This window comes from Hippoglossus stenolepis, chromosome 2 (assembly GCF_022539355.2).
Source record: "Hippoglossus stenolepis isolate QCI-W04-F060 chromosome 2, HSTE1.2, whole genome shotgun sequence".
Lineage (NCBI taxonomy): Eukaryota > Metazoa > Chordata > Actinopteri > Pleuronectiformes > Pleuronectidae > Hippoglossus > Hippoglossus stenolepis.
Genome location: NC_061484.1, coordinates 1129050 through 1142579, shown reverse-complemented (window position 1 = coordinate 1142579; position 13530 = coordinate 1129050). Strand labels below are relative to the sequence as shown.

General features: G+C 40.6%; 1 protein-coding gene across 5 annotated transcripts in view; it reads left to right on the top strand.

Moving 5' to 3' along the window:
* tenm3 (teneurin transmembrane protein 3) overlaps positions 1-13530 on the top strand; it is a 172884-nt gene that overhangs the window by 31177 nt on the left and 128177 nt on the right. Inside the window, exon 1 of one of the 5 annotated variants that reach the window (XM_047342762.1) lies at positions 9004-9419. The exons of the other annotated variants lie outside the window; for them this stretch is intronic. The gene's annotated coding sequence lies outside the window, so the exon portion shown is untranslated. Of the gene's footprint in view, positions 1-9003; positions 9420-13530 lie in introns of those variants that run through there. 5 annotated transcript variants of the gene reach the window in all.

Below are 13530 nucleotides of genomic sequence, written 5' to 3'. Positions count from 1 at the left end.
CACCCTGCCTCCCTCTGTTTCTCACATACACTCACACACTGACATGCTAGTCTGCCCGAAAGTGTCTGTGACGCTAGTGATAGTGTGGCTGACCTGAGCATATGGATTATTTTACTGAGAAACACACACACACACACACACACACACACACACACACACACACACACACACACACACACACACACACACACACACTTTTTTTTAACTCTCTTAGTTGCATACAAACTCACACTACCACATCGCCTTGTCTGTCCTTGGCAGCTATTTCTAGTGTCATATGGCTCCTAACGTGATTATGACACTAACAAAGGCGGTTTAGCTGAATATGTGTGTGTATGAAAGTGTGAGTGTATGCAGGCCTGTTGAGTGGGTTGGCCAGTCTGTCTGTCCCGCAGACTAGTCAGCTTAAAATGACACTTAGATTGTTCTGCTTCTTTCACATACTGTCTTCTATATAGCCTTATGGTAATATAGAGAACAGCATTAGGTAAACAAGTAAATAAATAAAGACAAAAAAACTGTAATATTTCAGTGAGACATGTAGCTCACAGCCAAAAATGTAGAAATATCCAACAGATACTGCAGATATTTGGTTGGGTTCCAAGGTTGGGTACCGTTCACATTTAAACAGATACAGAACCGGTACTGTTGCCTGGAATTCAAGACCAGTACCAGACGTAGACCAGACTATCAAACATGGTACAATCATTAGTTTTGTACCAGTACATATTTTTGTTGTTGGCCTGCAGGGCCACCATTGCATTTTCATCACAAATATTGCAACTGCATCAACTTTTAAAAAGTTAAACCTTCCTTGCAACCTCTTTTGATATGCCCTGTCTTACTATGTCCTCATGATAGAGCTTCTGTAAATGATTATTGTGACCAAAATAATTCACAATAGCAATATTAACATAGTAACTGTAAAAAAAAACAATTGAAAAAATATTAAAGATGATGCCATCAGTCACTTTCCTCAGAACCAGATCCAAAAAGAGGCTGGAAAAGATGCTCCTGACAGTCCAGCACATAGCAGCGGGGTGTAAGATGCAAGCTGGGACAGCATGAGGCATAACTGGTGGGTGGGATAGTGTACAGAAATATCTGTGCAGAGTATAGATTAGAGGTACCCAATGCGACATACCACTGAAAGTGGTTGAGAACAACAGAGCTTAGATCCTGTGCAACTTCAAGTTCCATACTGACAAATAGTCACTGACTAACCAACCAACCAGACAGGTTGACAAAGAGCAGAAGAGGGCAGTATAGATGAGGCAATTCAGCTGATATCAGGAGGAAGGAGCACAATAAGATCGAGAAGAACAACTGAGGTGAAAGTGAGCCCTGTGGGAGGAGTATTAAGGAATCAATACCACAAACTGGGAGAATGGTCCCAGAAGATTCGAGGTAAAACATCTGAGGGCTATGTCTAGAAGAGGAACTGCTAAGAAACTGTGCAGTACCCTCAAACTCCAGGCATCTATTTGAGGATGGAGCTTGAGGAAGGCATTCACACCAGCTCCAAAGAATGTATTATTTATGTGTATATTATGAACGATTAAGTAAGAATGTAATCTAATTAAATTAATACAGACCATAAACATAATTATTCAATATCTTAAACCCTAATTCAAACCTGCCTGTATACTAAATAGACCGTGTGTGTGTGTGTGTGTGTGTGTGTGTGTGTGTGTGTGTGTGTGTGTGTGTGTGTGTGTGTGTGTGTGTGTGTGTGTGTGTGTCCGTGAGAGAGCGAGAGAGAGAGAGAGAGAAAGAGAGATGGGACAGGTTAGTGGTTTGTGCAACAGGAGGTGAGGAGGAGGTTTTTGAATGGCACCTCTGCTGTGAGCCAAACACACTCACACACACAGTTCAGAAGGGCATTCATATGTTTCCACCCCCATCATCATGATGAGCGGATGGAGGCTTTTAAGTAATCACATCATCTAAAAGGAGAGAACAAAGGTGAGAGAATGAGAAGAACAGGAGTGAGACAAAAACTCTAAAGCTTGTGTGAAGGGAAGGTGAAATATGTTGTATGAATGAGTCATGCACTTTTTATTCCTTCATTTTTTTTCTCTCTCTCTCCCTCTCTTGGCCCCTTCTCCCCATCCACTCCCCCAACACCACCCCACTCTCTCAAGTCTTATCTCCCTCATATTGCACTCTCAAGGTATTTGTAATCTGCTTATACTTGTTCAACCTTCTTCTACATTGTAACTTAATATGGGTCATGCCCCTGTATGTGTGTGTTAGATATAAGCTGACAGTATTACAGTATTTGCCACCTGCCATTTTTCATCTCGACCTCTCTCACAACACATGCAATGTGAAAGGTTCACACCATACAGAATTTTTGGATGGATAAGATCTATGAGAGCGATTGAGAACAAAGAGCAAAGGGGGAAAAGAATAGCAAAGTGCTTACTTTGAAGGTAGTATGCAGGCTGTCGTTCCATCTGTCCATTCACTGCTCCAGTGGTGACTTTATGTGTGAGTGGGGCACCTATTTCATGTTGTCTTAGACACACACACACACACACACACACACACACACACACACACACACACACACACACAGAGAGAGAGAGAGAAAGCTGGTACTGAAATACAAAGCCCCTATCTGAAACTCTCTGTTTGTTTATAACCCTGCTCTCCTTACACTCAGAAGACAGCATTCCAGGAGCCAGAAAAGGAAAGAGTGAGAAAAGGAAACTGTGTTTATTAAAATGCATTTTCAGTTGCTGTTTTAAATAACGTGGAATTTGAATTTCAGTTTGTTCCTTCAATCATTTGGTTTCATTACAGCTCAGATCTGATTAAAATGACCTCAGTGACCACTTAACTCTGATTACTTTGACCAGCTCTGCTCCGGAAACACAATCCAAGATCAACATCTACCAAAAAATAAAGTACTGGTTAATGTTTCCCAACCTCGGATTTGGATAGAAATAAATGTTTTAATACAGTAGAGTAGTAGTAGACAGCAACCATAGCAACACTCTGAGAACAGGAGTTTCTTGATTTTTGATTAGGAACATGGGATTTGTGCACCTGTAATGAAGACATTGAGAAGGTGTGTGTATTTTTGGGAAAGAAAAAAAACAACAAAATTGCTCCTACAGCATTTTTCTCTGTGACTCCATATTTACTGATACACATGGGTCACTGTTTTCTATAACTACAAATTCCAATGTCACAGGCGCACAGGTGTTGAGAACGTCATGGTCTCTGCAACGTGCACAACGAAAGCATTACCATGTTACTGCTTTGAATGTTCTCTTTCTTCTTACAGATCATGGCATAATGATTATTGCTTTGTCTTGCTAAATGGTATACTGCCAGCACAGTCACACATGTAAGGTACCTCAGTGTTGCTTTCCAATGTGTGTACATTTAAACTGCTTTCAGTAGAAGTGCTTACTCAAGATGCTGCACTTGTAGTCTCCCTAACAAAGCTCATACTTTGTATGCAAGTGTAGTTAGCCTCAAATTTTAATTTTAGGTCGAAAATATAAAATTAGTAATATTAATTTATAATATACCAAAGTCCTGATGACAAATGGTGACATAAAAGCTGGTTACGGGCTTCCTGCGAGCACTAGGCTGTGATGTGTGCGAAGCGCAGCACACGTCGCAACTACTCAAAATTTGCTCACTTAATAAATTTGGGACTTCCACATATGGAACAGCTGATGTCCTCTGAGCTGCTACAAAGAATCAAAAGTCTATTTACGCCTCTTGCTGCCCAAACTTTCTACTCTCACTTCCTTTGTTTGTGACTACTGTCACAATCTCATCACTGAACACTACATAATTCTTCATAGCAGAGCTGTGCACAGCTCATTGATCCACTCAGCCCCTCCTGACTGCTCTCTCTCTCTACCTCTCTCTCTTTCACTCGCTTGTGCCGACACAATGACAAACACATGCACAGACATAAATACAAGTGTGTACACACACATTAACAGTGAACACATCTGTATAGACTTTTAGCGAACATAAATAACATATTTCATATGGAGCTGGGAAGTGAGATCTAATATCAAACGGTCAATGAAGACACATTCAAGACATATTGTAATGCAAGGTGTGAATAGAAAAAACTTGTCTCCCACAAGTAGATTCAGTGGTCTCTTTGGCACACACCTATTGAGCCTTTTCAACAGAAACACAAAGGGTGTGTGTTCCGGTTATATGTCACACATCTTGTGTGGCCATGAATTTGGCATATTTTCCATCATGTGACTTTGAAAAGATAGTAATCTGTGTGGGTTTATGCCTTCAGTTGTGTCTGTGTGTGTGTGTGTGTGTGTGTGTGTGTTATGATGTGTTTAAACCACAGGTGGGTAAGCAGCAGGTCGCCATCATTTATCCTAAATGGTTTAGTCCACCCCCATATGATCTTAGTAATCACTGTTATTTTGAATGGACTGCACAGAGGTTGACAGGGTAATGTGTGTACACATACACATGCACTGTTCTCTTCTGCTCCCTCACACACAGCTACAGGGTGCTGGTCAAGATGATTACTGTTATTTTGTAGTCTGGCCAGGAGGCTAAAATGTCCCAACTCATAGTGGTGCACGCACTGGGAGGTGCACGGCTTCATATCCTAAGCTGCTTTCTGACATGCACTGAACTCCAGATCGCAGGCAGATCCTCCGCGTTTTCTCCGGAGGAGGTGCATGCGAGATCCTCCGCAGAGACTGCGGACTTGGTCCGCCTGGCCTCATGGTATAAAGTGCGCAGAAAGTCAGGAGAATCCGATGTGAGAACACAGCAGGGAATCCCCTGCTGAATTCACCGTGGGCGAGTGGGCTGGGGGGCGTGGGGCGCGCGACTGACGCAAACAGGAATAAAAACAAAAAGAAAACCAATATATCCCGGTTGAAGACACAGACGAAGATGTTAAGAGAGTTGGTGGTGATAAGAGCCAACGACGGTGTCCGGGTGCTGTAAACATCGTCACGTCATCCACCTCTCGCCTAAATAAATAATGCTGAAGATTTGATGCCGGTGTGAATGCGTCTGTGCAGAGAACCTCCAGCTGCATTGTGCATGTGTGAAAGGCAAAGTCCGGGTAAAGTCTGGAGAATTGGGTCCGGCAGGTTGAGTACATGGCTACTTTTTTAGAGGAAATACATAAGTCATACCAGAAATGTCACATAGCAGCTCCGCAGCAGACACACTCCCTGTGGGAACAACATACGCCTGTAAGACGCAGCCGCCATGCGCTGCACACGCACCTAGTGTGGACCAGACATGAGAAACATCATATGTGCCCGATCGCATATGGTGAATTCTGTGGACAATATCCTGCTATATTCACTCATTCGGACATCATCCTGGCAAGACGAACTGAGCTTACTGACTGACATTTGGATTCTCACATACGTCTGATTTCAGGAGAATATCCAGAGTTTATTGCATGTCTGAAAGAAGCTTTAAGGATTAAGAAAGAAAGACATCTATTATTTTCCTCTAAGATCTGCTGGTTTATGGCTCTGATATTGCTTTACCAGTTACTTTGTTTAAGCTACTGTCCTTCTCACCTTTTTCCTGGCACAGCTCTTTTATCCTTTCCTTACTCAAAGGTTGTGTATTTGTCCAGTATTGGTCCCATACAATGAATCAAAGAGGGACCCACACTTACACCCATATACACACATGGGCTTTTTTATTGCTGCTCAACTGCACACTTAAACATGTATATACACACGCACACACGCACACGCACACACACACACACACACACACACACACACACACACACACCCTCTCACAAACACTCTGAAGGCGTATAGAATCAGTATTGTGTGGGTCAGTGGGGGGCACCAGCAAATACACTGGTGTTAGAAAAGCCTCACTGCTGGAAGGAGGGAAAACTAAGCAAGAAAACTGCCCAGTGAGTCCAATCCTGCCTCTTCCTGCAGGGTATTGGGATCTAAAATAGCCACATAGAAGCCTGCATGGAGGATGTTTTTCTCCCTTCTTCTCCTTCCAATGTGGGAAAACATTTGTTTCAAACCTGAACAGTAATAAAGAAAATTCAGTTAGATTTTTTGAAAAACATTGACTATAAAATCAAAGCAAAAAACTGAATCAGAACAGCTGTATCTGGTTTGCAGTTAAACCAGATAGGATGAAAGCTACGTTTTCTAACGTTCTCTCTGCAACATAGAGTAAATATATAACGCTCTGCACACAACATCCAGCACGCAAACAATAAAAAAGTGAATATGGAACGTAATATGTTCATTATTAATAAACTTTAAATATCTGTAGCAATGGCAACAGCAGTGCTTTCGCGACAGTGGGAGAATTCACAACAATAACAACAGATTGTCCAATTGAGGGTTCTGTGTACTAAGTCGAGCTTCAACTTAATTTGAATAAACATGTTCAGAATGGACACGATAGACTAATAGGCAGAGTGAACATTCTCATGTGGTTTGTAGTGATGCATTTTGGTTTGCGTAGATATTTATTTTGCAAATGCAGTGGCTGTTGTGCATTTGCTTGGTATTTGTAGTGTGAATGGACAGTGTAGCTGCCTTCAGACATGGACTGAACTCTGGAGATCCTCTGGACGTTCTCTGGAGGGGCTGTATGTGTGAATGCAATTATTTTGTGTGTGTATACTGTAAGTGAGGATTATAATAATGTATAGATTGATAAAATATTTAGATCCCACACAACCTGTATCATGACAAAATTATTATTAATAATTTCTGCCGTCAAAAGCTCAATGTACGTTTCATAATCAAATGAGCTTATAAAAAAGTACTGGCTAAATAAATGCATGTATTTTTGTTTATTGTTGCACATTCATCTCATGCTTTATTTTTCTGCCTTTTTTCTTCTTGTCTTGATGTAATAGTCAACATTGCAAAAGCTCAACAGGCCTTTGGGCTTTTAATATGACCTCTGTGTGTGACCTTAGCACTTTCTATGAGTGTTAACGGGCTTTTTTTATTTATTTTTTTTGTTTGTTGAAATGTATATTTTGTGTTTATGTTGGTTTCATGTCATTTAAAGGAACATTTATACCATTTTTCACAAAAGATAAGACTGAAAGTGCCTGAAAATGTCAAATGGTGTAACTTCAAAAGAATAAGAAATATTTTATATTTTATACAACTTAAGTGTATGTAAGTGGACTAATAAAAAAAATATATATATTTTAAAATATCACAGGAAAATAATTATTTATTAAGATTATGTCAAAATATACAATTGTATACGTTTTTGCAATATAGAACGGGCCATATGCTGAAAACACGGTTTGGTTTCAAATTCTTCTTTGACAAATTGAGCACAAACTATTAAAAACTATGTTATCACTCTGCAATAAAGGATAACATTTTATTCAACATTTATTTTCCTGTATGTTATTATATTTTTATAAAAAATACTGGTTACTCTTACTGACACAAACCAGTTACACAACCTGACCATGTTGCTTCTACAGTCAAAGGTTATTTTTTGTTGAAGAAATTGGCACTAAAAATCAAGCACGACTGTCAAGAAGATCAATTGAACATTTTATTAATATTTTGAGGAATAAGAAAGAATAAGAATTAGAAAAAAAACATCTCATAACAAGAAATGGATGATTCATGTCTTCTATAGTGAACTGAAACATCTGATAATAACAAATCTTTTGAAAAAATATTTTCAGAAATTGTGTGTGTGTGTGAGTGTGTGTGTGTTGTTGTTTCCAATTAGTCCTATGTCCAATATAAACTGTATTTACCTGCAGTGTCCAGTCTCTGTTTTCAGTTGTGCCTAAGGAACTACAATCAGAGGATTTAGGCTTGGATAACTTTTTTATTTTTGCTTGAAATCCAATTTATCCTGCTTTTAAAATTGAATATTTCCATCCTTCCATTATCTATACTGCTCATCCTGTTGAGGGGCATGAAGGGAGCTAGAGGCGATCCCAGGTCACATTGGGCAAGAGGTGGAGGACACCCTGTTCAAGTCGCGAGTGTATCTCAGGGCCAACATACAGAAACAGACAACCAGTGACTATGGTCACTTTAGAGTCTAACTCCCCCTCTGTGGGAAGAAGCTTTGAGAAAACCACTGATGTATATATCTCTCTTTATATATATATATATAAACATATGTGTGTGTGTGTGTGTGTATGTGAGAGAGAGAGAGAGCGCGAGAGAGAGAGAATGTGTGAGTCCTTGTAAAATACCTTCATGCTGCTCTGTTACCGAATCCTCAGTTAAGCCCAGTCACTCCCTCTCTTTCTCTCTTAGTACCTTTGGTATATACATCAGTCCAACACACACACACACACACACACACACACACACACACACACACACACACACACACACGCCCACACACACACGCACACCCACGCCCACACACACGCACACGCACACGCACCACATTTCTGCTTGTGAGAGTGAGACAGAAAGAGAGAGCTCATGTGTGAGGCTGAGCGGGGTAGTTGCTGTGCTATGAATACATATGCGGTCGGGAAATCGGGGAGATCAGGGCAAAAGAATGCAGAGAGAGAAGAGAGGGTGAGAGGTAGAGAGGGAGAGCGAGAAGAGAGGGAAGAGACAGGAGAGAGGGAGAGAGAAGAGAAGGAGAGAGAGGAGAGAGGGAGAGAGAAGAGAGAGAGAGAGAGAGGAGAGGTTGACAGAGAAGAGAGGGACACAGAAGAGAGAGAGAGAGAGAGAGAGAGAGAGAGAGAGAGAGAGAGAGAGAGAGAGGGAGTGCCCTGCGCCCCGGTCCTCCTCTCATCTCCTCTCTCTCTCTCTCTCTCTCTCTCTCTCTGTCCACTCAGAGTCCCTCCTTCCAAGTATTTCCTCCTCTCATGATTCTCACCATTTCTATCTCTCTCACCCCCATCTGTGTCAGCCAATCACATTCTTCCCTCTGCTCCCTGTGCCCCCCAAGACTCCGCCCCCTCTCTCGCTCCAGCAGCGAGTGAGCTTGAAAGCGACAGGGGCGCAGGAGAGAGAGGGAGGGAGCGGGGCGGCGGTGAGAGTCAGGCAGAGGGAGGCAGAGGGGCTCAGAGAGAGGGAGAGACTGGTGCACTTTCCTAAACTGACGTAGAGGAGGTAAAGAAAAGGAGCGACGACATTCACATTTGCCTTCTCCTCCCGTCACCTGGAGGCGCAGTGGCTGCACGAGAAGAAGTGAGAGACAGGAGCGAGGCAGAAAAAAGAGACGTCAGGACACGCGGCGTGTGCTTTGTGAAGCTTTTCCAGAGGAGGAAGGAGCGAGGGGAGGCAGGAGGAGGCAGAGAGGAGGCAGAGAGGAGGTGTGATGTTATTTTCCCCTCAGCAGCGGGGAGACTCGGTGTTCATGCTGCCTGGAGGGACCCTGTGTGCTTTTTGGGAACATTAACTCTTCCATTCAGGCGAAACTGGAGTACTCACACAGACAAGGTAGACCACTGAAGTCAGTCCTCTTGTTTTTCCTTCCAGCTCCCCTGTGTGTGTGTGTGTGTGTGTGTGGTGGTGTGTGTGTGTGTGTGTTGTGTGTGTGTGTGTGTGTGTGTGTGTGTGTTTACCTCTCATTGTTCGAATTGGCTGACTAATTAAAAACTCATTGACAAAACCAAAAACGCGCGGGTGTGTTTGGCCTCATGGTTTGTTTGATTTGTTGAGGAAGTGGCAGGAGAGAGAGAGAGAGAGAGAGAGAGAGAGAGAGAGAGAGAGAGAGAGAGAGAGAGAGGGAGAAGATGAGTGTGGTAGAATTGCCATTTGTGTTCCTGTATTATCTTTCGTTTTTCTTTTCTATTTCCTCCTCTCACCTGTTTCCCTCTGAGTCTCTCGCCTGTGCTCTCACCGTCCAAACTGGAGACTTCAAAGCTAAATCAAGCGGACAGTTGGCGAGTAAGCCGACAGTCTTTGGTGCAGGCAGCTCTTCAGTTCTCTTTTCTTTCTTTCCCCAGTCACTTTCTAGTCCAACACGAGCAGTCACTCACACATCAGCTCATCCTAAATCACTGTCAGACTCTCCTCCAGTAAGTAGCCTGTGCTGCCAGCCAATTAGGGACTACTGCCTTTGTCTCCTTGCTGCAGTCCTCTTAAGCACACACACCAAATATTTCTGTGCTCAATCATACACAGGGAGCATTAGCTTCAAGGCTGCTTTAGATTTCGAGGCCATTATGTGCGGGCAATATTTACAGAGAGGGGATTGGGAGTATTGGCATAATTAGAGTAGCAATCAATGTGGAGGACATAATGAGAAACAAACTGCTGTCAGTCGTACATGAATTTACACCAGCAAGTTTTCTGGAGGTTCTTTCCACACAGATAAAAGAAACTGTGACTCTGAACAAGAAGCAGCTGGCCCTTGAATTCATTTAAGTTTCAAAAATGTGTTTATTTGTTCCTATTTGATCTATTCTTGTTCTTCCTGTTGATGAGGGGTGCTTTGAATTTCTACTTTAAACATTCAAAATGTGAAATGATACACCAAGTAGACTTTGAAATGATCACACTTAATATTAATATACTTCACAGAGCTGCCCTCGTGTAACACACCTCAGGCTTGGTTCCTAATTCGTGATCACTCAGTGTTGCAGGCTTTCAGCAGTCCTCAGTCCATTGCTTTTTGTTGTGATGCCATCAAGTCATGTTCGTACCTGAACTGGTCACATGGTGATATGGTATTGGTTTTTTTCGGTCTTCATATTTTAGCACTTGTGAAGTTTGGATTTTATCTCAGATGTAGAGAGTATAGGTGCTATTTGTTTTATTTGATTCAAAAATACTTTCCTTACAAGTAGTAAGTCTTGGTTCTAAAGTGTAATTCAATTTTGAATAGAAGGAGGAAATATGTTCATCCGTGCTGTCTGTCACCCTGACAGAAGTGAGTCAACTATTTAACCAACGAGGTAAAACTCAGGAAAACATCTGCAGTGTGATTTGGCTTTCAGGCAATTTATCGTGTCTGCTTCTAGCATTTTGTGCTTTGAAACGCCTGTTGGTGTGTGTGTGTGTGTGTGTGTGTGTGTGTGTGTGTGTGTGTGTGTGTGTGTGTGTGTGTGTGTTCGGTGTGGCGTGTGTGTGTGTGGGGGGGTTACAGTGGCTGGACTTAGTGCTGCTGCTCAGAAAAACAGAAAGAGAGGCTTTTGCTTTTTGCCTAATCATTTCCAGACATGGAGATTTGCATTCCATAGCTTTCCCCTGTGCTGTGCGCATGTGTGCGTGTGTGTGTGTGTGTGCGTGTGTGTGTGTGTGTGTGCGTGTGTGTGTGTGTGTGTGTGTGTGTGTGTGTGTGTGTGTGTGTGTGTGTGTGTGTGTGTGTGTGTGTGTGTGTGTGTGTGTGTGCCTGTGCGTGCATGTTCGTGTGTTTGTCTCTTTTCTCTTTCTTTTCCCTGTGTTCTCCTCTGAAGTTTTACCTTTTCAATTAGAAACATAAATTTTGAGATGCTCCTAAGAACGTGTGTGAATAATGAAGCGAAAAGGAAGTCGGTGATGGATTGAAGGAATTAAACTGTCACTGTGGGAGGAAACCTGCTTAAAAACGACTTTGAATGGACACATCGTAAAGAAAGGAGGCCAGAGAAAGTGGGAGAGAGAACATGTGTAACTTATTAAGATTCCAGTGGGTCTATTAGGAATGAAACGCCACAGCAATAATATTAGTATGTCACAGTTGAATGTAAGTATGAAAAATGTTCACCTGATTCATATTACTTATTAGCAGCAACTATTTTTCCATTCAATTATTTTTTACACAGTATGATTTTAATTAGTTTTGGACAGTTTAATAAGTAGAGTGTAGGTCTATGTAAACATATAATTCTTTTTTTTTTGCTATTTTAATTATCGAGTGAATCAATTTAGTTAGAATTTATTATTATTGTATTATTACAACATTTTATTATATAAGATACAAAAATAAAAATAACAACATAATATAATCATCTTAAAGACTGGCTATCGACCTCCCTGACTTCAATATACAAGCATCAGCCATTGAAAAAATTCATTTTCATCGACCACTTGAAGATTCAGCATAAGAGTCAAAGCGCGACAATAACATTAACATACTTACTAATTACTAACTATTTACATAATACATATTATATATTATACATATATATAACACATGTTATATATGTTTTTGAGCATGAATCAAAAGGCAGATGCAGATGTTAAGAGGATGTTTTACATGAAGACGAATATTTTTGGGGTGTTTTAGTTGATGATTTTAATTGTGAGTGTGCATGTGGCTCAGGTTTTCAGTAAGAAACCTGACAGTGCCCCATATAATTAGCTGATGTGGAAATTCCTGGATATATTTGATCTGGATCCTTCTTGTTCCCACGTGGGCTTTTTTCTGGTCTCTGGAATGTTTGTGAATTCAGAGGACTGGGAGTTTCGGACCTATCACTTTCAGGGACTGAGCTCACTGCACAGAGAGATGTTACATGTTGGTTGCACTCAGGAAAATACCAAGAAGAGAATGTCGGAAAAATGAGTGTAGAACAGCACAAAGTTTTCACCAATATGATTATGGAGCACCCTCCTTGTTGTGATGCTCATGCCATTATAAGCTGTTTTGACACATAAAAATGTGTGATTATATTATTTTTATAATCAAAGCCTGAAAGAAAAAGTAGTACCAAGGGATTTAAATATAATACACCAAATAACTTTCTATTATTAGCTCTCTATTATGACAGCTAAATAATAGTTATTATTGTACTGTTAAAACAAAGAAGCTTCCATGAATGACAATCAAAATCCAAATTTCCCCAAAAATCGAATTAAACAGTAAACGCGTAAAACGTACTGTGCCGCTTGAAAATTCCAAATGGAATGTGTTTTTACTTTAAGCAGCAGTATTAGTATCAGGATCATTCAACGATACTTCTTATGGAAAAATTAATTTGCAGGATACATATTTAATAATTTTATAGCTACAACAAATTGTAAAACATGTAAAACATGCAACCTGCATTTATTGAGATTTTCTATTTATTGTTATGCCAATTACCTTATTGTCATTGTTATTACTCAAGTTAAAACCTATTTGGAAATTTCTTATCCAAATGGAAATTAGACACAAGAGGTACAGCAATTTAAACAATTAAGGGGTTTGCTGTGTGAACTCATTTACAGCTTTTCAGGTTGCATTTACTATTCTTTGACTTTGGTTTTTATCTCTTCTAATTCTAATGATATTTTATTGCACATCACTTTGGTCAACTCTCTCTGGTTGTTTTTATGTTATTGATTTGAAACATGATAATTGATACCATCTGTTTATTACTATCAGTAGAAATTTAATATTTATGATGGAATTTTTTCTAGATGTTTTTAGAATGACAACAATGTGAGCACTAGAGCCTGTGTAAATGTTATTCTGTAGACTCAAGGTACATCGTTTCTGATATTTTTTGTTTCAAATAAGAATTATGTGACCAGTCAAACATTATATCACCTGTTTGATCCCACCATTAATGCAATTGGTAGACACACACACACACACACACACACACACACACACACACACACACACACACACACATATGGC